The sequence below is a fragment of the Drosophila miranda genome (assembly GCF_003369915.1).
Source record: "Drosophila miranda strain MSH22 chromosome Y unlocalized genomic scaffold, D.miranda_PacBio2.1 Contig_Y2_pilon, whole genome shotgun sequence".
NCBI lineage: Eukaryota > Metazoa > Arthropoda > Insecta > Diptera > Drosophilidae > Drosophila > Drosophila miranda.
Genome location: NW_022881614.1, coordinates 27,053,922 through 27,080,233, shown reverse-complemented (window position 1 = coordinate 27,080,233; position 26,312 = coordinate 27,053,922). Strand labels below are relative to the sequence as shown.

Sequence of the window (26,312 nt, the reverse complement as noted above, 5' to 3'; positions counted from 1 at the left end):
ATATCCCCTCCCCCCCCTCTAGAGGCGAATGGAGGAATTTTGGTTTACAAATTATTAATCAGCCGCCCCTTTGGCCTGTAAAGACTTTTATTTGATAGAAGAAGGTCCGTTGTGTTTGAGTTCTGATAAGTGAATGTTTATTGGAATATTTTTGAGTCTTAGCCTTGGGTACAATTGTTCTTATGTTTATCGGAGAGCGAGAGTTCTCCCATGCATCTTATGAAGAGAGTACCACTGCATTAGTATTAGTGCGAGGGGTCTCTGCCTGAGTCTATATTAATGCATGATCAGCATTAAGTGGATTATTGAAAGAGACCCTTAGCCTCAGTATGAGTGCGTTGGGGTTCTGCCTGTGTTTTAGGGAAAAGATTGATCAGCTAGCTGATCCGCGCTCAAGAGGCAGATCATGTAACTGTTCAGATGGAATGTGTAACATAAACAATAGTTGTTTATGTCACTGCGTTTATATACGCGCTTATATATGAGTTTATATATATAACAGAGTATTACATATGTACATGCATGGGTTCACTACAGGCCTCCCCTTTCGTTGCAGAAACCCATTAAGCAGCCAAGATGTGCAATAATTGGTGGTAACACCGCACTCGCCGCACGCAGGACAACAAATAATTATCGAACCCAAGCAGCAACCGGAAGCAGCGTCGTCTATTAGCAGCGCATACAAAATGGCTGACCACACACACACCACCGCAACCACAGCGACAGCGACAGGAAGGAGCAGACCCGTGCCGGTGCGGCTGCTCCTTCTGCTGGTGCTGCTCCTGCCACTGCCACAGCCGATACGGGCCTTCTGCCCCTCCAAGTGCCTGGGCGGCGAGGCCAACAGCCGGGCTTTGTGCGTGGATGCCGCCCTGGAGGATGTGCCCATCCAGCTGAATCCCGAGACCAAGTACATCAATCTGACGCTCAACCGGATACGCAACCTGGAGTTCTCGCTGCCGTTCTACATGAAGCTGGAGATACTCGACCTCTCGCAGAACATCATCGAGACGCTGGGCTCGAAGAACTTCGAGTACCAGTCGGAGCTGCGGACGCTCAACCTGAGCAGGAACCTGGTCAGCTCCCTGCACAAGCACGCCTTCAAGGGACTGACCAATCTGCTGCTTCTGGACCTCGGCTACAACCGCATCGAGACGGTGCATCCGACGGCCCTCGGCGACCTGGCCTCGCTGGTGGAGCTCGACCTCACCAACAACAATATTGTGAGTCTCGAGGACAACTGCTTTAAGGGCATGGCCGCGCTGAAGGTGCTCGTGTTTCGCAACAATCGCCTGCTCGACGTCCCGGCCAGCAATCTGTGGCATCTGCACGCCCTCAAGAGCCTGGACATGTCCGACAACCTGGTGGAGTTTGTGCGCAACGACAGCTTCGAGGGACTGAAGGATCTGCTGGCCCTCAGCCTCAGGGGGAATGTGATGAGCGAGCTGGATGGCAGCACCTTCGAGGGGCTCATCTCGCTGAAGCACTTGGATCTGGCGGATAACAATCTAACGGTGAGTTGAAGCAGAGGGGCAGGGGCAGGGGGCAGGCGCAGGAAGCTTCATTGCTTGCCTCATAAATTTAGACACTCTGTCAGGACGGAATCCTGTGACCAACACTTTGCAAAAGCGGATTTCAGGGCCCTTCCTGGAGTTTGCTGGCATTTTGCATACGCAAAATTAATAACAGTAACACCCACACACCCACACACACATATCACATACGCACTCCTTTCGCAGAGAGTCCTTTCTGGTCCTTTCCTGCTATTTATGCATGCAAACATGTCCGTCCATTCCCCTTTGCTTAGGCCCCCGGCCATTTGGCCAACATTTCTCTGGGTTTTTGTTGTTAAATGTTGCCTCTGCGTCTCTGCCCGAGTTATGCATATCCTTGGAACAGGACAGACTTAAAGCTGCTGCAAACCCCGTTCAAAAAGTATGCCTTTAAGGAGCTTCAGCCCACTCTGGCTTCTGACTGTCTCTCGCGTGAAAGGTGACTAAATATAGAAGGTTTAATCGCAGCTTGTTGGCAAACGCTGGTGTCTTAAAGTTAGCACAGACCAAATCATTAGGAAACATCTCACCGGCAGTGCTCTCTCTGGCTGTGTAAATCCTCTGTTCGGAGGAGAAGTGCCCGCCAGGAGAGAGAGAGGCGAAATGCGAAATGCGTTTCGTTTTCATGCAATCACAGACTACGCCAGACTACGGCCAGGATGCGGCAGCCTCGTCCGCATCCTTTTATGCAAGCTGGATGGATTTAATCCCCGCTCTCCAGCGGCCTGTATATCCGAGTTCTGGTCGTTAGAAGGCTGTAACGTGCGGGAGAGTGTGGTCCTGCTGCTTACTGTCTGGTCCTGCCTGCATCCTGGATCCTAAGCAGGTGCCACAGCAGAAACACGACCAGCAAACAGCAACCAGCAACCAGGAGCAAACCGCGCGTACTCAACGTAGCTGGAATTTATGGCGCTAGGAATCAGTTCGAAACTACTTAAAATACCTTTTGACATTTTGTAGTTGAAATATGGTACGGCACCGGCCCAAGCCCTACCCCTACCCCTAGCCCTACCCCTTCGCTGCCTGGTCTCTGGCTGGGGATCGTTTCGGTATTCTCGAATGGCATTCTTTTTCCTATTGGACAGATTGTTGTTTTATTATGCACTACTAGACCCGCCTCCAGTGTGGCTCCTCCGCTCCTTTGGCATGCGGCTAGTGCATGAAATTGTGCATAGTTTCCTCCGGGCACCGGGAGTCGGGGGGAGAGCCTGCAATGGCATTATGTCTACGCCTGGAACAACACACACCGCAACAGCCATGAATATGACTTATGGAGTGCCTGGCCTCAGTCGTCCGAGACATCTCTATGTGCGCCATGTGTTCGTCTCCTGGTCGATAGGAGGCCAGGGATATTTCCCATCCGATTCACTTGATTTTCCATTTTAGAGAGTAGCAAAAACCTGGAACAATACGCACAATTGACTGATTATTTTCTGCATTCCCTCGCGGACCATTGATGTTTCATTAGAGTTTGTTTACAAGCTCGTATTCCATAAATTAACAAAAATATTTACTCATCTGCCGGCAGATCAAAAATAATTGCAAAAATGCGTGTACGAGTGGGGAAAAAGTTTTAATACGAACCAATGTTCAAAGACCTTCAAAGAATGTGATATTTCCGATACAATCTCAATTTTTCTCTTTTTCGAATAAAATTTGCTTTAATTTTCACATTTTCCTCCCCTTTCCCACCGAAAACCCGAGAGAAAACCGAGGGGGTTGGTCATAAAAAGGAAATTAATGCGAAAAATCAAAGTCAATATAATTTTCACTTTCTTTGGTGCACCCACGCCCACGCCCACCTCTCCTGCCACCCACTTTGCACGCCCAAAGTTATTTTTTCACGCTGTACTGCGGCCAGCAGGAGGGGGTAATAGGGAAGAAAGGAAAAGGAAAAACCGGACAAGGGGCAAAAGGCTTTTAATTAGTCGCTGCTTTTCCTTTGAGCGCAGCACAAACATCAACAGAGAGGGAGAGAGAGAGAGGTGAAAGTGAAAGTGGGGTAGATTGTGGGAGGGAGAGGGGGGGAGTGTTGCCATTTGGTTAAACAATTGCCCCGCCTTTGAATTTTCAAACCATTTTCATTGCCTTATGAGAGAGCTTTGGTGGCCACCCACCCCCTCACACACAAAAGCCTTTGCACCCCTTCTGCTGCCAGTGGCAACCTTTTCTTTTATGCATGCCACACTCGAAGCTGTCCGAGTTGTTGTAACAAATTCGCTGCAAGCTTGATTTTATTGCCTGCCCAAAAAAAAAGCGCCACAGACGAATTTGTTGGTCAAAAAGAAAACGAAACGGAACGGAACAGCGAGTGATTGGCAAAGGGGGGTGGGGAGGAGTCCGCAATCTGACAAGGGGCAGATACCCTCGTACACCCTCCAAAAGGGTCCTACAAGTTTCAGCAGGCACTTCGGAGGGCGCAGACTTCGGAAATGCAGGCTTCGTGGGAAAAGACAGGCTCCAACGCCCTGTAGTTCCTTGAGTCTCGATCAAAGCCCTTCAAGGGGTATCAATCAAGTCGTGGCTCCTCTCCTTTCTTCCCTTCTGATTGCCACTCTAAACCATCTGTAAAGTGCAGAACCACAAAACGTTTTCAGAGCTGAGTGGCCGGCATTAATGTTTGATGGGCCTCCTCCGACTCCTCCAAAAAACATTTCTGAATTTTTTTAAATGCTCTCTAAACAGAAGACTCACTTGTACTATATATTTTATTTAATTTTCCATTGCAGGTGGTGCCTGCACAGCAGCTGGCGAAACTTTCGAATCTCACCTATTTGAACCTCGGAGGCAATCGGTTCGCCCACCTGCCGGCCGTGGCGTTCCTCAACTTGTTTCATTTGCGCGAATTGCACTTGAGCCGCCTCGACTATTTGCAGCGCATCGATTCGAGGTAAGTTCTGGGGCAACTTTCCCCACGGCCACAGGACTCGCGAAAACAGAATGTGGGTCAGCGGATAATGAAACTATTTGTTTTCCCGAATGGCCATAAAAAGCGGCAGAGAAAGAGACACACACACACACACACACACACACACACACACACATGGAACACACATTGTGTATTCTAGTGAGTGCGGTCGTGTTTTTAAATCGTTCCGTATAATTCAGTGGAAAACGTCGGAAGTTAGCCTGGAAAAGAGGCAAAGAGTTGTTAGCGCGAGCCATAGTAGTGCTGCGTTACTTACCTGCGCGGAACGCAAGTCCGCAAGCAGAGAAGCGGCCACCTGGCCAATAGTACTGGCCGAAATCCCAGTGGGACGCCGTCGAGCCCTAGGCCGAAGGGGGGGGAAGGAACAGCAGGTAAGTGCCTGTTTTCCTATTCTTCTTCGCTGTGATTCTTGGCGCCACTTGTTGGTTGCTGCTTTCTTTTTGTTTTTGGGCAAAATTGGCCAAGCACACCGCAAGTGGTGTTGGATAACGACGGAAGAACAGCTGACCAAAGGCTCGGAGCTAAGTGCGGGAAAACGACAGCGTCTGGCCAATAGAGGGCGCGGCCACAGCAACCGGAGTTGCCAGATCAACGGCCAGATCGGAGATGAGCGATCAGCGGGAACAAGCTGCGGCTTGCAGCACTCCACTGACAAGCTCATTCGCCTGGGATGAGGAAAATCCCTTTCGCCGGAAAAATGCTCTGGCGCGATCGCCAAACCAGCTGGCGGAAGCAGTGGAGGAGCGCGCAAGATCCTCTCCTCCAACGCTGCAGCGCCCCCAAGAGGAGCAAGCAGACCAGAAGGAGAGGGCCATGGCGCATTTGGCGAGGTTGGGACAAAAGGCCAGAGAGTTGAGGAAGCTGATGGTGCTCCCAAAGAGGTCCATCACGAACCCAATGAGGGATCTGGTGGATGAGATCGAATATCTGCAGCGAGAGTTGGAATCGTGCTGGCAGGCGATCTCTGCGGAGCAGGCTGTAGCCAAGGTTACACAGCCGGCAGTGACGGAGAGGGCGGGAAAGAGGGCACGGCCAGAGCCCAGGAACACCACCCACCCGTCCCCGTCCCCGTCCCCAAGGCCGAAGAAGCCAAAGCATGGACCCAAAAAGTCAAAAAAAAACGGAGAAGAAGCCGCAGGAAGGCCAAATGAGGGACGCCGTAGCTCGCAAGGGACCGGAGGACGCCCCAAAGGATCGAGATGTGGGGTGGGTGAAGGTCGTAGCTAGGCAAAGGCCAAAGCCAAAGCAGCAGCAACGACCAAGACCGCCACGCAGCGATGCAATAGTCATCGCCGCCACCAGCACTGTCTCATATGCAGACATTCTAAGGAAGGTCAAGACAGAGCCAAGTCTTAAAAAGCTAGGGCAATCGGTGCAAGGGGTGCGACGCACGGCAAAAGGAGAGCAGTTGCTGATGCTGGAAAAATCGGCGGACCCGAGAACCCACGAGATGCAGGCAGCAGTCAAGGAAGCGCTAGGAAGCACGGTTGAAGTAAGGAGTCTTACCGAAACTGTCATCTTGGAGGTAAGGGACATAGACGAAGTGTCCACCCAAGAGGAAGTCCTAGCGGAACTCAAAGCGCAGGCAGGGGTGGAAATCTGCGAGGCCGCAGCCATCTCCATCAGACCAGCCTATAGGAGCACGCAGACCCTGACTCTGAAAGTTCCACCGGCTATAGCAAAGCCCCTCCTGGAGAAAGGAAGAATTCGCCTGGGGTGGGGGTATTGCAGAATACGACCCAAGTCAACTCCCCGAAGATGCTACAAGTGCATGGAATTTGGCCACATCGCGCCTAATTGTAAGAGCAGCCAAGACTTCACGAAGTGCTGCTACAATTGCGCAGGAGCCGACCACCAGGCCAAAGATTGCAAAGACGAACCAAGTTGCATTCTTTGCAAGCGCCACCGGGTGAAGGACCCGAAGCACCAAACGACGAGTTCGAGGTGCCCGCAGTACCAAAAGGCGATGCAGCAAATGAAGGATAGATGAAAATCATCCAACTAAACCTCAACCACTGCGAGATGGCACAGCAGCTGCTGGACCAGACCATAAGGGAGCACCGTATTGATGTAGCAGTCATAAGCGAGCAATACCGGAATCGCAACTCGGGAGAGTGGATTGCTGACTCGAGCAAGAAGCCAGCGATATGGAGCTGTGCGAGACCCACACAGCAACTACTGCAAACATACGTCGGAGACGGATTCGCCAGAGCCCGGATAAATGGAGTGCACATATATAGCTGCTACCTGCCCCCGAGCCTCAGCCTACAGCAGGCGACGCAGGCACTGGAAAGGATTGCTGAAGATGCGCGGGAGAAACACCCTACGCTCATAGCCGGCGATTTCAACGCTTGGGCGACGGAGTGGGGATGCCCGAGAACGAACCCAAGGGGACAGGCGCTCTAAGAATGCTTTGCGACGTTGGATGCCGTACTGCTGAACACAGGCACACAGCAGACGTTCGGCAGAGCTGGAACGGGGTCTATAATAGACCTTACGTTCGTGAGCAGCAGCCTCAGCCGTAGGACAACGTGGGAAGTTAGTGGCTTATACACTGGGAGTGACCACCAAGCCCTCATATGTGAAATCCAGGAAACGGGCGCACCTAACCCGTTCATTGGTAAGCAGATCGGTTATAAGACCGAAACGCTAGAGCCGGATATGGTCCGGGCCATGTTTGAGGACTACGAGACCAACGGTACGGCTGACGAGAGAGCACGCCAACTGGCTATACATACGCTGGAAGCATGTGATGCCTCCATGCTAAGGAAAAGAAGAAGCCTGAACAACCGCAGGCCAACGTATTGGTGGAACGCTGCAATAGGTAGCGCCAGGCAGGAGTGCCAGCGGAAAATACGACTATACCAGCGTTCGAGAGGTTCCCCGGAATTCGAGAGGCTCCAAGGAGAATATAAGGAAAGCAGACGCTGCTTGAAGAGGCAGATCAAGGATGCCAAGCGCAAATGCTTCGAAAAGCTCTGCGATGACGCAGATGCGAACCCTTGGGGCTACGCATACAGGCTGGTAATGAAGAGACTGCGAGTGTTCAGTCCCCCGCCGCCAATGTGTGCAGATCTGCTGGTTAACATAGTAGAAACCCTATTTCCAGAGAAAGTGGCAGCCCAGAGGGTGATGGATAGAATACCGCCACCTGAAATAGAAGCCACCACGGGAGCAGAAGTCCTCGAAGCTCTACAACGGATCAAGAACGGCAAAGCACCAGGACCTGATGGGGTCCCAAATGCCGTTCTCCGCACGGCTATTGAGACCAATCCACAAATGTACGTGGATTTATTCAATGCGTGCATGTCCGAAGGGACCTTCCCCAGACCATGGAAGCGACAGCGGCTAGTCCTCTTACCCAAGGGGAACAAGCCGACCGAGGAGCCATCATCCTATAGACCACTCTGCATGCTCGACACAGTGGGTAAGATCCTCGAGCGCATAATCCACACCAGGCTGGAGAAGGCAGTAACGCGTCAGCTCTCACCGAGACAGCACGGGTTTCGCAAAGGCAGGTCCACGGTGGACGCAATCGGCGAGGTATGTGAGATAGCAAAGCGAGCTATCGATGGCACCCGATGGATGTACGGGACCAAAGAGTATTGCATAGTGGCAACACTCGATGTCCAAAATGCATTCAACTCTGCCAATTGGGATCACATACTAGAAGAATTGAGAAACTTTCAAATACCGCCGTATCTGCAGAATATCATCGCGGACTACCTAAGAGACCGAGTGCTCATATATGAGACGGATAAAGGGACACGTGAGCACCAAATCACTGGAGGAGTTCCCCAAGGTTCGGTCCTCGGCCCGCTGCTGTGGAACATCATGTATGATGGAATCCTCAAGATGGATATGCCAATGGGCGCCACGGTGATAGGCTTTGCCGACGACATAGCAATAGTCGTAGTGGCAAAACAGAAAGAAGCGGCGGAAGAAATCTGCAACGACGCGGTAGAGAGAGCCAGAACATGGCTATCAGGGAGGGATCTCTCATTAGCCACCCACAAAACGGAGGCGGTGCTCATAAGCAGCAGGAAAGTAGTGGAGACGGCCACGATCCGAGTAGGAGAATGCACTATTAGCTCCAGTCCAAGCCTGAAGTACCTGGGGGTCATGATTGACCACAGACTCAGCTTCAAGCATCACATGGCGTATGCAAGCAGCAAGGCAGGAAAGACGGCAGTAGCCCTATCCCGCATCATGGCCAACACCGGAGGCCCGAAACAGCCAAGGCGAAAGCTACTAGCGAGCGTAGTTGGCTCAACGCTAATGTACGCTTCACCAATATGGGTTGATGCAATGAAGCATAAAACATATGCCCGAGAATGCAACGCAGTCCAGAGGCTGTGTGCCCTGAGGGTGTGTTGCGCATTCAGAACGGTATCCCAAGACGCCGCACTTGTGGTCGCAGGAATGATTCCCATCCATCTGCTGGCAAGAGAAGCCGCAGGAATCAGGGCACAGCGAACCCTGGGGACTACGGACCAGGACACCAGAGGTGCCTTAAGGCAGCGCACAATCCTGCAATGGCAAGATTCGTGGGATAACAGCAGCAAAGGGCGATGGACGCAGAGCACTGCTTCTTCGAATGTCCAAGATTTCGGCAAGAACGAGAGGATCTAAGCAACAAGCTTGGAAGAATGCCAGCGGTGTCAAACCTGGCAGAATGCCTGCTGGAGTCGGAAGGAAACTGGGCCTCGATTAGATTCATGGCCGTAGTCCTACCTCTTCCGCCCACTCACGTATCTCCCTGAGTGTACGTTCCATTATGGAGCTGAGGGTCGATGGACATACACCCGTAATAAGTATGCTTTTGTCATCTGCATAGGCTGTTATTTTTGGGGCCTTCCTTTCAAATCTCTTAATGAGGTCGTCGACCACCAAATTCCACAGTAGTGGCGATAGGACTCCACCTTGAGGTGTGCCTCTGTGTGCCCCCTTACCATGGAAGCGGTGCCCCACTCCGATTGCACCCGTCTACAACTTAGGAGGTTTTTGATCCAGACGTTGATTGCAGGGTGTATGTTATTCGCTTCTAGGCGACTTGTTATTGCGGTTGTTGCCACGTTGTTGAATGCTCCTGAGATGTCCACAAATGCTCCCAAAGCATACTTTTTGTTGTGAAGGGCGCTCTCGATGGTGGCTACTAGCGAGTGTAGTGCCGTCTCCACTGATTACCCCTTGGTGTAGGCGTGTTGGTTTGTTGACTTCAGTCCCCCTACCTCATTCCTGATGTGTAAATCCAACAGCTTTTCTAGTGTTTTTAGTAGAAAGGAGGTAAGGCTTATCGGTCTGTAATCCTTGGGACTCACGTGGCTGAACTTTTCTGCCTTAGGGAGGAAGACAACCCTCGAGGTTCTCCATTGGATGGGGATATAGCCCGTACTTAGGCATGCTGAGTATATTGCGAAGAGCCATGGGGTAATAACCTCTTTGGTCAACTGCATCATGGCTGGGAATATCCCGTCCAGTCCTGGTGCTTTTATGCCCGCGAAGGAGTCTATGGCCCAGTGGATTCTCTTAGTGGTTAACAGACCTATTGGGGGGTGCTGTTCCTTAGTTGCTAGGTCCTGATGCTCCTTGGCGTCAGTGACCTCGGTGCATCCAGGGAAGTGCGCCTCCATTATTGCTGTTAGGGCTTCTTTACTGCCCTCTGTCCACTGTCCGTTGTCTAGTTTTAGTTGGCTCTGTACTGTGGGCTGCTTTGAGAGCAGCTTCCGGAGCCTAGCGGTTTCGGGCACTTTCTCAATGTTGGAGCAGAAGTTTCTCCACGAGTTCCTTTGTGCCTTACGTATTTCCTTCTTGTAACTCCTAAGTAGGATTTTATATTCCCCATTGACAATCTCTTCGTTCGCTTGTTTGGCGATCTTGAAGAATTCCTTGAGGTTGTTACTTTGGAGAGAGAGATCTTGGTTCCACCAGAGTGGCTTGGACCTCCTCTTCGTTCTCGATGGTTTGCACGATGCATGGTAGGCGTTCAGTAACTCGTTGGATAGGGTCTTTAGGGACTTCTCTATATCCTCCGCGGATTTCACTGAGCCCGGATTCGCGAGCTTCGAAGTAACAGTCTTTTTCAACTTTACCCAGTTTGTGTTTCGGGGGTTTCTATAGACTGTTATCTTCGAAGAGTGTTTGAATTCGCACTTGAACTGAATGTACTTATGGTCTGAGAAGGATGGTCTTTCGAGGACTCTCCAGTCAGATACCAAGGTACTCTTTCCCGTGACAAGAGTTAGGTCTAGCACGTTTGACGAGGTGGGACCCACGAAGGTGTGTTCCTCCCCCACGTTTGCTACATCTAAGTTAGTGTATAAGATAAAGTCTAGGAGTGACTCACCTCTATCGTTGGTGTCAGGGCTTCCCCACACATTGTGATGGGCGTTGGCGTCTGCACCGATGAGGAGTTGGAGATTTTTGGAGCCGGCTTCTGTCACCAGACTCCTAAGTTCTTCCGGCGGGGCGGGCCTGTCGTGTGCCATGTAGCAGGAAGCTGCCATTAGGCGCTTTTCCTCGCTCTCCAGCATCACCACCGTCAGGTCATCCGAGCTGTAATGAGACATAAGATGAGCATGGATTCCCTTCCGTACGAGTACGGCGGTTCTGTTCCTGCTTACCGATGTTGAGTAGAACAGGTTATGATTTGAGGACTTTAGTCCGGCCACTGAATTGCCTGTCGCAATCCAGGGCTCCTGGACTAGAGCTATGTCGGCGAGCCCTTGCTCCATGGCGATGAGGAGCTCCGCCGACGCTACCTTGCTTTTATGGAGATTGAGTTGCAGCACCCTTAGTGTCATGGGTGGCTAACTCAACCTCGCACGACGGGTTGACTATGATTGTCAGGTCACCGTCACCGTCCTCCTCCTCCTCCGAGTCGTCCAGCGCAAGACCCTGGGCGGCCTCCACTATGGTCTCCAGACCTAGGTCCTTCTCGACCTCGCATGCCTGGAGGGTGTGCGCATCTTTATCCTCGGGGTGGCACTTTTTCAGCCGTAGGTATACGCTACCTTCGCCCCACGCCATCTTCCCGAACTTGGGTCGTGGGTCATGGGAGCGCTAGGGTCCTCCTCCATTCGCGAGAACAGTGCCTCGACGAGCTGCGCGTGGACTAACTTCCGTCATCTTCCCGTTCTCATCGCTGCGATCGATCAAGGCCACAATGAGATGTCTCTTGGACACCTCGCTCATGGCCTTCTGCCTCGGCTTCCTCGTCTTCGGCTGGGGGTGGCCACCTTGGGCCCGCGTTGCCGCTTGCTCGCCGGAGTGTCTTTGGCAGCACTCTCGATCGAGCGTTGCCTCTTGGTGGCCAACATCTCCTCCACCTTGTTGGCGAATCCACCGTTTGTTGCCTTAATCTGCGGCAACTGCGCGTAGTATTGGACGCGTAGCTTGGACTTCTCCTCTTGGGAGATATCCGCCTTGCCCTGGAGCCGGCTCAGTAACTTGAGGGCCGCCTTATACTGAGCTTTTGCCTTCATCCCCTCCCTGGAACGCTTCGGCCCTTCCCTACGCAGGGAGCTGGTACCTGGTTCCGGCGAGCGGAGAAGGCTTTCCTCTTCGGTCTTGCTAAGGGATAGCACGCTCTCCAGGTCCGAGTCTGCATCGACAACGGCACCCGCGTGGCTCACCCTGCAACGCGTCGTTTTTGTGGCAGTAGTATTACACCTGACATGACCTGCTCCCGCCATGCCAGTAGTTATTATATAGGCATTTTGCTATGGGACAGTGTTAGGTACACAAAGGACGAATATAAATTATAGAGAAAGTAGAAAGGTTCAAGGGTATCGAATCCGTTTTTCAGGAAACACTTAAAAAATACCTCTAAACTATCACATTAGATTCATTGCAAAGGGATGACCTACCTGTTTGAGAGTTGTTTGAATCGCAACACGGGACCAATCGTAAAAACAGGTTCATTGACAATAAGAGGGAGGAGAGAGAATATAAATGAGCGAAGGATCGATTTGAGAGGATATTACATGGTTGAGAAACAGGATTGAGATCGAAGTTAGTTCACATTATCACCGATAGGTCGATCCAAGTAACAAAGGATAAGGGACGGTCATATTTTAGACTGAATTACCAAATTCGCAGCATGTTGCAGCAACATATGCTTAAGAATGTGCAGCTTGGCAACATGTTGAATGTAAATGTGCATCATATTGCTATGTTATTACGTGATCATGTTAAATTAATACTTATAAGATATTTTATTAACATTGAATTGGGAAACAATTTCTGCTATGTTATTAACTGGTCAAGTTAAATAAATACTTATAGGATATTTTATAAGTATAGAGGGTTGAATGGTAAGAGAACACAAATTAATGGAGATATATACAGGAGCACACAAAGAATAAAATTATAATATGAAGACATAAAAATTAATTAAAGCTTTTTGTAGTAAATATACGGCCGTCCCTTATCATTACTACTTGGTGGCGCCACCTATCGGTGATAATGTAAACTAACTTCGATCTCAATCCTCCTTCTCAACCATGTAAACTCCTCTCAATTCGATCCTTCACTCATTTATATTCTCTCTCCTCCCTCTTACTGTCAATGAACCTGTTTTTACGATTGGTCCCGTGTTGCGATTCAAACAACCCTCAAACAGGTAGGTCATCCCTTTGCAATGAATCTAATGTGATAGTTTAGAGGTATTTTTTAAGTGTTTCCTGAAAAACGGATTCGATGCCCTTGAACCTTTCTACTTTCTCTATAATTTATATTCCTCCTTTGTGTACCTAACACTGTCCCATAGCAAAATGCCTATATAATAACTACTCACAGCTAACAGCTAGTACATAAACTAGTAATCTTTCAACAACGATGGATGACCTTGAAATCATTTTTATCGATTCCCAACCGGAATCAACCATAAATCTGGACTCTCAGCCGAGCTCCGTAGACCTGTCCTTGATTTTTGGGATTAAGACCCAAACCTATCTCGAGAGCAACTTGACCTGGTTAAGTGACATTAAATGGGATGATGACGACGATGACCCAAGGAATGCAACGCCTAATAATTATAATCCATCATACATTTTCCCGGATGATGACAACATTTTCGATTTAGTAGATAATCAGGATGATGATAAAAGATCTCAACTCCAGGAACTACTTCGGGATGAAGATGATGATGACTTAATTGCTGCGGTAAAATTAGCTGAGGCGAAATTTTAATAATACGAATACATATTTATATAATAAGAATATTTTATGTATTTTTCTAAAAATAATATATATACATATGTATATAATAAATATAACACATTTAAACACTATTTATTTTCGATGTTTTCTATTTTATTTTTTCTGTTTATATTTTCTGTTTGATTGGTTGAATTTTACTTCCTCTTATTACAAGAGAATCATAGGATTCGTTTGAAACAGGTTTCTTCCAAGTGAGGATTACACATTGATTGACTGTTCAATTTGCGGTAAAAGTTACCCTCCGTCTAGGGAAAGACGCCATATGATGTCGGACAAACATAAGAATGCAAGAGCAGCTCAAGTAGAGGAAAATGAAAACGTCATTTTAATTTCAACGGAGTCGCGATTTCCTTTAAAATCATATCGTGTTCACTCAAATAAAAGTGAACAGAATGATTTAAAAGAGTTTTTTCATGATTGCAAAAATGATATTATCAATTTATTGCGTCACTGCATGAGTGAGTACAGATCCATAAAATACAATTTAAAAGTATATGGATTATACGTTAAAAACACTGATGATGAAAGCTTAACAGAAACAATGAAGCATTTCATTACTCCATACAAACCAATATATGAAAACGAGCTGATTGATGATCATCTAAATGATACCATAGAAAATTTGATAACTCTCAGCAGTGAATTCCAGGAGAAGGATTCAGGTTGGGCAATAAAGTGTTTTAAATATTTTGAACTTACCATGATAAAACTAGAGCATATCGCTGCAAACAGGTTTATCCAAGCTCCCAAAAAAATTAAGTCACGAAATGCACTCATAAATGTTAAAAATGACACAAAAATCATTTTCAAGTGGTGTGTTTTAGCATCATTGGCCTATGAAAAACACCTTAACACTATATATCAAACAGCAGCATTAAAAAAAATTTCCCGAGATAAGTTAACAATACCATCATCCTATCGATGCGGAAACATACGGCAAGACATCATTTATTATGAAGGAGTAAGATTAAATTTTTCCGGAATTGAGTTTCCAATAACAAGCAAAGGAATCAAGCGATTCGAATCAGCAAATGAGGATTTTAGCATCAATGTTTATGAAGTCGATGAGAATGGAAAAAACGTTGTGGGACCCACAGTGAGGACTAAGAATATTCGGACTCACCACATAAACTTGCTTGGAATTAATAGTGATAATATGCAAATGATGCATTATGCATATATGACGTGCATGAGAAAATTATGTTATTCACAACATAGTAAATCCCATAATACTGCATATTTTTGCGAGAACTGCTTGCAATTTTATAGTACAACAAATACTATACATGACACTAAAGAGTGTGGATAAGTTGCTGCTTTGTATCCTGAACCTAATACCAAAACTGTATTCAAAAGTTTTTCTAAGAAACTATCTCCACCAGTAGTAATTTATGCTGACATCGAAGCAGTTTTGGAAAATTACCATATAAATCTAAATGATCCATCAAAATCATCAACTACTATGGCACAGAGGCATACAGCATGTGCAGCATCATTTTATATTGTACATAAATACAATGAACATCTAAATGAGATGTGGTAAATACGAAGGTAAATATTTTAACATTCCAGCAAAGGCAATAAACTCATAAAAATTATGATTTCGTTATTTCAGGACCGGATGGTATCCAAAAATTTTGTCAAGCACTTAGGATGAAAACCGATGGACTTTATGAGAAGTACTGGAAGTCCTATAAAAAACCAATCTATCAGTTTAACATTTGGATGAGGATTATCAGGAACACGGTGATTGCTATGCCTGCGAGAAACAAATTTCTGATGATGATCGAGAAAAATTCTTTGATCAGTTTACAGGACAATATGTAGGTCCTATTCATAAGCTGTGTAAACAGACATTTAGATTAAGCGATCCCTTTTTCCCGGTAGTTTTTCATAACTTGTCTCGTTATGATATACATTTATTTGTTACGTCAATAAAAGATGAACTAAGACCTATTCCTTGCAATAAAGAGTTATATATTGCGTTAACTCAAAATTGTAAGCTCGATGAATCTTATCTTCATCAATATAAAATTAGATATATAGATTCAAATAGATTTTTAAATTCAAGCTTAGAAAAACTCGCTAGTTATATGAACATAGCGAATTTTAAAATTTTGAAAACTAAATATCAAGGTGAAAAAATTGATATGCTACGACGAAAGGGAGTATTTCCCTATGATTATTTGGATAGTTAGAAAAAATTTGATGAATCCCTGCTTCCTTCGCGAGATAATTTTTATAATTCAGTGAATGATGAGGAATGTAGTGTTAAAGACTACAACTTTGCACAGAAGGTTTGGAGCGCATTTAATTTCAAATCTATTAGAGATTTTTTAAAATTATATTTGGAAAGCGATGTTTTAATTCTTGCTGATGTATTTGAGAATTTTAGGAGTCTTTGTTCCCGAGTGTACAGGTTGGACCCCATTAATTATGTTACTGCTCCTTCAGTTTCATGGGATGCCATGTTAAAATACACAAGGGTAGAATTGGAACTTGTTAGTGATCCTGACATTTATAATTTTTTAAAAACTTCTGTTCGTGGAGGGTTGACCCAATGTACTCAACGGATTGCAACAGCAAATAACAAATATTTAAATAATAAATTTAAGCCTACCGAACCCATAAATTTCCTTTCATATATTGACGCCAACAACTTATATGGATGGGCTATGAGTCAACCCCTTCCATTTTCTAATTTTAAATTTCTAAGTAACGATGAAATTTCATCTTTCAACGTTCTTAGCATATCGGCATCTAGTGATGTTGGATATATTTTAGAAGTAGATATGCGATATCCTGATGATATTCATAATAAGCATAATAGCTTACCTTTTTGCCCCGAAAATAAGATTCCACCAGGAGGAAAGCAGACAAAACTAATAGCTGACTTAAGTGATAAAAAGAACTATATAATCCATTTGAAGTAGCTACAGTTATGTATAGAGCAAGGTATGATTTTACCTAAAATTTCTAAAGTTTTATCATTTAATCAGTCCTGTTGGCTGAAACCTTATATTGACCTCAATACATCTCTTAGAAAATTAGCTAGCAATGACTTTGAGATAAACTTTTACAAATTAATGGTTAATGCCGTTTACGGTAAAACAATGGAGAATGTAGAAAAACGTCGTGAGGTTGCATTAGTTAAGCATTATGATTCAAGACAAAACTCAGCAGGGTTTAGACAACGCATAGCAAGACATAATTTCCACAGTGTTGAAATCTTTGGAGATAATTTGGCTGCCATTGAATCAACTAAGTCACGAATTTTTTATGATAAGGCTATATACATTGGAGTTAGTGTACTAGAACTTTCAAAATGGTTAATGTATGACTATTTCTATAATTTTCATTCTGTAAAATGTCCATCATCAAAAATACTCTATATGGATACAGATTCATTTATTATATCATCAGAAGAAGATTTTTATGATTTAATTAAATTCAATCCTAATCGCTTTGATACAACCAATTACCTAGCCTCAAACAGATTCGGTATCAATCTCGCTAATAACAAAGAGCTTGGATTAATGAAAGACGAAAATGCAGGAAAAATAATGACGTCGTTTGCAGGATTAAAAGCGAAAGCATACTCATATTTAATTGCTAAAGATGATAACACTGACTATAACGTAAACGAGGGGGAACGTTGTGAGTTGCTGCGGAGACCGCAACTCCAAATTTATACCCGATACTAAGTCAGTACGGCTCTCCTCCGGCAGACGCCGCTAATATTAAACGAAACGACAAAGAGTGCGTGCGAGAGAGACAGAAAATCAGTCTGAGCGTGACGTCGGGGGCTGCGTAGCCAGTGCAAACTGATTTGTTCCTTTTGGCTATAAAAATGATCTGATCTGATCCAGATTCAGCAATCTGATAGATATGGTCATTATCTATGATTCTGCGTTTTTAGTTTTCTCGAATGTGCAATATTGTGGATGCAACAGATTTTCGTCTTTTGTGGGGGCGGAAAAGGGTGGGGCGAAATTCGGAGATATACGTTTTATAGTGAGATCTAACAGAAGTGCGGATACCAAATTTGGTTACTCTAGCCTTAATAGTCTCTGAGATTTGTGGATGCCCCAGATTTTCGTCCTTTGCGGGGGCGGAAGGGGGGGTGGCGAAATTTGGACACGAAACGGTCAAGGTCCGATATCACAGGAGTGTGGATACCAAATTTGGTTGCTCTGGCTCTTATAGGTTCTGAGATCCTTGAACTCATATTTTGCAATTGACAAAACCGACCATGAAACCTGTGTGTTAGAGAGAGACAGAGCGAGAAAGAATGAAATTGTTTTCTTGATTCTGGCTATAATCATTATTCGATCTAGTTCAGATTTTGCACTGTAGAAGATATGGTCATCCTCACCGATTCTGCGTTTTAAAAATGTGGATGCCACAGATTTTCGTCCTTTGTGGGGGCGGAAGTGGGCGGGGCGAAGTTTTGAAATATTTTTGTAGCAGTGACATATCACAGAAGTCTGGATCCAAAACATCGTTGCTCTAGCTCTTATAGTCTTTGAGCACTAGGCGCTGAAGGGGACGGACGGACAGACGGACAGACAGACAGGGCTCAATCGACTCGGCTATTGATGCTGATCAAGAATATATATACTTTATGGGGTCGGAAACGATTCCTTCTAGACGTTACACACATCCACTTTTACCACAAATCTAATATACCCCAATACTCATTTTGAGTATCGGGTATAAAAAGGTTAAAGGCGTAAAAAAGTCAGTAGTGAAATGATTAACTCATACTCATTATATTGAATGCATTAAACATAAAAAAACTTATTATGGGCAACAGAGAGTTATTAGAAGTAGAGGTCATAAAATTTATACTGAAATTGTAAATAAGATAAGTCTAAATTATAAGGATGACAAAAGATTTATATTACCTGATAATATTTCAACATAAGCTCATAATCACTATGAAATTAAAAATATTTTAGGTGCTAGTAATAATACACAAAACATGGTATAAGTAAATTAAACATTATATGATTATTATTTTTTAATTTGTGTATAATTAAAACTATATTTCAATGTAAAAAATACATAAAAATAAATTAAATCTGATAAATATTTTGCGTGCTTAATTATTTTAATATACTCTTTTTATCTATCCACGAATTGTGTGTTTTATCGAAACCTAACCATTTAACAAAAACTTGTTCTTTTTTCCTTCTGAGTATTTTTTCCACTAAGAAAGCATTTTCATCTTTAACTTTTTGGAGTTCTTGATCATAAAATGAGCCTTTGATCATTTCCCCCTTATAGTCCTCCAGTTCATATGTTACAGGATTAGTAGACTTTACTTTTAAAATTTTAAAAACTTCGGTTGTCCAGTTTGGATCATAGCCCTTTGTAAAAATACCTTTATATTTACTTATTCTAACAGGATCACCAATGGAAAACTTGTGTTTAGGAAATACCTTACAAATATTATAAGCTGTTTTCAAAATAAACTCTTCATTTTGTTTGTTTACATCTATAGGCCTCATTTTTATAGTACGGTGATATGAATTATTATAATCTTTTAGTAAGTCATGCAAGGTATAAATCCACGTATGATTACCCTGCATACTAAAGATTTTCCACATACGATTTTTTAATGTTCTATTAAAACGTTCACAAATAGATGCCTTAAGGTGTGTATATGTGTGGTAATGGTTAATGTTATTCTTGTTCATTAACTCTCCGAAGGCTACATTAAAAAACTCCTTTCCTTGATCAGACTGAATATTTTTAGGTTTATGTTTATATATTTTTAATATTTTCTTCAATGCTGATAAAACATCTAAAGCTGTTTTAGACTTAACGGGAACTGCATATGCATACTTCGAGAACGTGTCAATTACTGTCAGCAAGTACCTATATCCTTTGTTTTCCTTATAAAAGGGTATCATTTCAACTAAATCGATTTGCCACGTGTCATTAATTCCCTTTTGTACGAATTTACGACGAATGAAATTTCTTCTAGCAGGCTTATGTATTTCATTAACAACTTGTTGCTTACTCATTTTTAATATAATTTTTATTTTCTATTGTTATGTTGGGATGATTGCTTATTTAAATGTGTTTTCTTATACTCAAGAACATCGCGTATTATTTGATTACACATTTTTTTGGAAATTTCAAAGCATAAACGGGTTAAATCTATTTGCACATTTCTATCATAAGTACCGTCTAAATCAGCTAGTTGAACATCAAATTTTTGTAAGGCTGCACACTTAGGAATAATATTATTATAGTAGAGGTGTGGAGATTATGTTTTTTATCCCCAATCGGCCGACTAATTATTTCGAATTAAATAAAACTCGGCGCAGAAATAAAATTACGATATGTTCTTTAATGCATGACATCCAAATTGCAAGTGTGGCTTGCCTGCCCTTTACATTGCCGCTCCGATCGCTAAGCGCAGCTTCGCTCGGCCGACGTCGGTAGGCAGACGCAAAGCGGAGATAGCGAAGAGCGAGCTGGCAGAGAGCGTTTAGCAGGGCAAGCAAGCGCAAAGCTTTAACAAACAAATGAGTGACATAGACATAAGTAACAAACAAAATAAGCGGCTGAGGGCCAAGAATTAGGTGCTATTTGGCAAGCAGCTAATCGGCTGGGTTCTGCTCCGAACATTCACCCCCCGTTGGAAGGCAAAGGCTTTCAACAGATCCATCCTGAAGGGGCAGAACCGCTATTTTTCCAACGGCCCTCTTGAAGATGCTTGCTTGGGCGCAGCTGGCGGCTACGCTGGGATGATCGTCGAACGCAGCAATCGGCGCTTCTTTACGAAGGCGGCTTGTCGTGACTACGTCTTGATCATCGGGAACCTCTGTAATTGCGTAGAATGGCAGGAAATTTGGCAATGTAGAAACTGTTGAAAGTTGAATTTCATTTGGCGTGGATATGTAGGTTTTTAATATATGGAAAAGTTCGCGCTGCAGTTCCTGATTCTCCGATCGCAGTTTTTCCACTTGCACCTGGCACTCGAGCAGCTGCTTCCTGCATTGCTGCTCTAAGTTTTGGTACTCCAGCGTTGTGGGTCGAAAATCGTCAATAGAGATGCACGAGGAATTTTCAAAAGCGGCTAAAGCTGCACGCTTATTCTCCGAGCTATCAATGCTTCCTGATACTATCCAACCAAGTTTAGTCTCCTGCAATGTTGGCAATTGGGCTGATAGTCGAATCTGTCCGACGCACATTAAATCGAAGAACAAACCAGAACCTATCAACAGATCGATACGTTGGGGCTTGGAGAAATTAGGATCAGCTAGTTTTAGATTATTCGGCATTGGCCAATCCTTTGCGTCTACGCCGAAGTTAGGCTGCATTTCCGTAATTGAGTTGGTGACAATTGCAGCGAAGGAAGCTCGATAGCTTGCGTCTTGGGATTGTACAACTATATGTACAGACTTGCTCGAAGGTAGAATGGAATCTCCGATTCCAGAGATGTGAACATAAGACGAGCAATGATCCAACTGCAACTGATCAGCAAGTCTAGATGTTACAAAGTTTGCCTGTGATGCAGAATCCAAAATGGCACGACATGGGATAAGTGCTCCATAACGATCTGTTACATGGACGAGGGCAGTAGGTAGCAACACGTTCTGGCTAGGCTGAGATTTCTAGATCGAGGGGGGAGGGCTAGAACACCCGCTTGCTAGAAGCACAGTCGCGGCCTCTTGCTGGATCGATTCCTCGGCCGGTGAAGAGGAAGATGAAGCACCAGTTCCCGATGGAATGTGGAGTAGCGTGTGATGTTTGGCCTGGCAATGCCTGCAAAGTCCTGACCTGCACCTCTGCAATTCATGGCCTTTGTTGAGGCAGTTCAAACACAAGCGGCTCTTCTTTGCTTCTTTGTATCGTTCAAACGCAGAGAGATTCAGGAATGCCTGACATCTAGATATGTAATGCTCGGAGGAATTGCAATGGTTACATATGGGGTTAGGATGGTCGTTACTGGAGGTGATAAGGGTGACAGGATTGTCTTCTCCCACCTGTTGACTAGGACTTGTTGCCATGGCTGATCCCAAATTCTCCAGCATCCGACATCTCGCTTCCAAAAATGAGGCCATGCTTGACCACCGAGGCAATCCTGACGTCGGCAAGTTCTCTTCCCATTTCTCCTTTGATTTGTGGTCCAGTTTCGTGCCTATGATGAAGATCAGCAACCCATCCGAAATCTCCTGCGGGGTCGCCAAGGTCTGAAGTGCACGCAAGTGCGAATTGATTTTGTCGCTGAGCGCGCGCAAGCCGATAGCTGAGCCCTTCTCCACCCTTGCAGCCCGAAAATAGCCTTGACGTGTGCCTGAAAATGTAACAGTTTATTATCGAATCGCAACATTAGCAAAGTCAACGCCTTGTCGTAATTCTCCTCAGAAAGTTCCAAGGAATGAATCGTATCCAGCGCAGCACCATCTAGACATTCACGAAGATATTGGAATTTTTCGATGATTGGTATACGATGGTCTTTGTGCACCATTGTCGAGAACATCGAGTGGAATTCTGGCCAATCCATGTAGTTCCCCCCGAATCGCGGAAGCTGCAACTCGGGCATTCGAGAACGGCCTATACTATTATAGGCGAACAACGACGAATTCCCCTCGAGAGTATGCCGAGCCGTTGAATTGGCAACATTTACCGTGCGAGCAGCCATCAACTCCCGCGACAGCCTGGACCTAACCTTGACATAAACATTCGAAAAGTCCAGCCGGGCATCATGGGCTAACTGCAGGAAATCCAGCCTTTCAAGGCTCGTTTGAGCGGCATCGAAATCCGCATTCATTAGCTCGATTTGCTCTAAGCGAGCTTGAAGTTCTGCCTCATCTAACTCGGCAAGCTCTTCCTTGGTGAGAAAGCGATCCATGGCCTTTAGTTGGCGCGCGATGGACTCGGCCTTGTGCTTGTAGAAATCTACATCACTCGGCATTGCTGCGTTCGCGACATTGGTAGGCTCAGGTGCTGCCATGTTGAGGTTTTAAAAGAGTCACTCAGCACGACCGAAAAAGACACCCTGTATACGTATAAACGTGGGAACCGAAAGCAAAGGGATTACAGCTAATGCCTTTAGCTGTGCGGCTGTGCGAGCTGTCCGATTCCGCTTTGTACTCCGCTTGTGTGTATTTGTGAGTTCGCTGCACTGCCTACCGCACTGCACTGACCGATTTGTCGCGACAGAGAAATTAATAGCCAGCAATGCGTGTATGTAGGTGTATGTAAGTGTGTTTTAGCACCGAATTGTGCTAATCCGCCGAAAATTTGCTAGGGCTAACGATTGTCGATCGCGAATGATTTTTAATTGACACTGCAACTCAGAGATCACGTCGGGGTCACCAAATTTTATGTGGAGATAATGTTTTTTATCCCCAATCGGCCGACTAATTATTTCGAATTAAATAAAACTCGGCGCAGAAATAAAATTACGATATGTTCTTTAATGCGTGACATCCAAATTGCAAGTGTGGCTTGCCTGCCCTTTACATTGCCGCTCCGATCGCTAAGCGCAGCTTCGCTCGGCCGACGTCGGTAGGCAGACGCAAAGCGGAGATAGCGAAGAGCGAGCTGGCAGAGAGCGTTTAGCAGGGCAAGCAAGCGCAAAGCTTTAACAAACAAATGAGTGACATAGACATAAGTAACAAACAAAATAAGCGGCTGAGGGCCAAGAATTAGGTGCTATTTGGCAAGCAGCTAATCGGCTGGGTTCTGCTCCGAACAAGAGGTATATAATTTGTTGCTTAAGTATCGTACTCCAACATAAAAATGTGGTAAAAAAAATGCCTAATCTTAAAAACGATCTCCAGGACTCACTATCAAATTCAATTTTATTTCCAAACTGATTTATTATAAACACATACTGCTTATCTGATTTTCGAAATCTAAAATTACACTTAATTGTGGGCAATAATGGATGGTCTATAATTGTATCAGGCATCAAAAAATCATACTGATCAAGTTTCAATTGGATATACTCCTTGTATGTAACCAATTGCATCCATTCATCTTTATCTAAACCGACGAAATTGTTTTTGCTTTGCTGCATCCATATCATTGGAGTGAATTTTCTTGTAGTTGAAAAACCGCATTTAAGTTTTAAATTATGTACTACATAATATTCGAGACCGAAAATGACTTCGTGATCCTGCTTCTTTCTAGTGGACCTAATTCTTTTTGATTGAAGCGTGTCCATTTGGGTTGAATGCTTTTGTTAAACTAAGAACTCTTACTAAATTGGGCTGTATATAAAGGAGATAGGAATCAACGACTCATTCAGTTTATTACAAAATCTCAACCCAACATGAACACAATCGACAGGAATTCAAGCGTTATAGTTGATTTTCAATATCTCTTTGGAAATAATAAACAACTTTTTATTAAGGATTTGGCGTTTATGCAAACCGGAACAGTAACACCAAACTTCTTTCATTTCAAACCACCATATCATCTGAATGAATTGGATAATGAAATGATTAAACAACAAAATATTAATCGTCAAATCATAAATGTATTGGAATGGTCAGATGGTGAAATATCATATTTAAGTTTAGGTGAAATACTTTCACCACTAAATAGATTTAGCACCGTTATTATACGTGGTGAAATTAAAAAAAAGTTTTTATCTAAGTATTTAACAAATAATATTATTGATATCGATATAGGAAAAAGTCTCACATTTTATCCAAATTTTTTTACAAACTGTAGAATCCACAAAAAAATTCCTCTGAGATGTGCTCTAAATAATTTATTTAAGCTACTTGTTATCTTGGAAAATTCTAACTACGCTATCTACTGTAATAGTGACTCATATGTTTAGATTTTCAGTTTATATTCAGCACTTGTAGTAGCTAGTTGTTTAAAATGGATTCATTTAAGCGTTTGTTTGAAAAGGATCCTCACAAAAGCGGATACACACAAGTTGTTTATTGTAATTATTGCGGATCTGATACTCACTTAGAAAAAAACTGCCCCAAAAGCGCGATCAGGAGACGCGTAATTAGAATATCTTAGATGTTAGAAAACATTTATAAAATATTAATAAATAAAACATAACCCAAAAATGTTTAAGCAATTTATACATCCTTTTACAATGCTTATTGGCGGACCTTTAGGATCTGGTAAGACAACGTTTTTAGAAAATTTAATAAACAAAAGGAATGATTTGCTGAGCATTTCAATTAATCGAATAATTTGGTGTTATGGAGAGGAGCATGCTAAGCCAAATTTTAATACCATCGAATACTATAAAGGAGTTCCCGAAACAATTGAAAATGAAAATCATGAGCCTATTCTTTTAATACTAGATGACTTAATGATGGGTGCATTTAATAAAAATGTCTGTGAGCTATTTAGAAAAAGATCACACCACAGGAATTTATCCGTAATAGTGGTTACACAAAATATATTTCATAAATCATCACATACTCGAGATATTTCACTAAACACAAAATACATCGTTGCGTTCAAAAATCCTAGAGATAAGCTACAATTTCAATGCTTAGCAAGACAAATTTATCCTGAAAATTCTCAGGAGCTCTTCAGAATATATAAGGAGGTGACAGATGAACCACATGGTTATTTACTTATTGATCTTACTCAGGGAATAAATGATCTCCTTAGATTTCGTACACATATTTTTAATTCTGAGTATACAGTTGCTTTTCAGATGAAAATGGTTTACAAAAAGAATCTAAATCGACTGAAAGCGAACAAACATTTATTGTATGTGCTCAAAAGGGCAAATAATAAAGTTCGAAATGCAATTATAAGTAATTGTGACATTGAGTTAGTAAAAGCATTAGTGGAGATAGTGTTGAATACTCTACGAGGAAATCATAAGATATCAAAAAAGCAACTATATGCTCTAAAAAAGTATAAAAATGCATTACGTCTTATTTCATGTCCAAAACGGTCAATAAATTCTAAGAGAAAAGTTCTCATCCAAAAAGGAGGATTTTTACCTGTTTTAATAAGTTCATTGCTTTCGGGGATTTTTGGAAAAATATTGAACAATGCTTAAAAATAAGCATCAATTAACCAAAGTTATTTTAATTCATCCGAATGCATATCAAAAATTGGTAAATAATGCCCAGAAAAACGATTTAATAAATATAACGTTTTTGCCTATTTTAAATGATAAAAAAACTAGTGACTTTAATAAATGGATTAAAATACGTCAAGAATTGTGTTACTATCAAAATAAAAAAAGAAATAAGACAATGGATATACGAACTACGCAGAACAAACGACTTTCACCACCTCAAAGCATTGGAATACACACACAAGACGAGTCAGTTTGGTTAGATGTAAAACCTAACACTTCCATTCTTAACAATTCAAATAATGAGTCCTCAAAAAAGGAACTCTCTATCACAAATGAGTTCTCTGATTTACCTAACGACATCGATGATGAAGATTTTCTGACCGAAAAATCTTTCAACTCAAAACCTAATAAGCGTAAAGTTGAGGATACTTCATTTTTGTACACTCAAGCATCAAAAAAATCAGCATTGACTAAAGTGAAGCTTACTGATAAACAGCGAAAGCTAAGAGTAAAACTTAAGAGGTATAAATGTGAACCAAATCCATTTCAAGACTTGAAATACGTA

The 26,312-nt window shown here is 43.7% G+C and overlaps 1 pseudogene; it reads left to right on the top strand.

Annotated features, from left to right (window-relative positions):
* Positions 1–686: 686 nt before the first annotated feature.
* Positions 687–26,312, top strand: part of LOC117193905 — a 133,030-nt pseudogene continuing 107,404 nt past the window's right edge.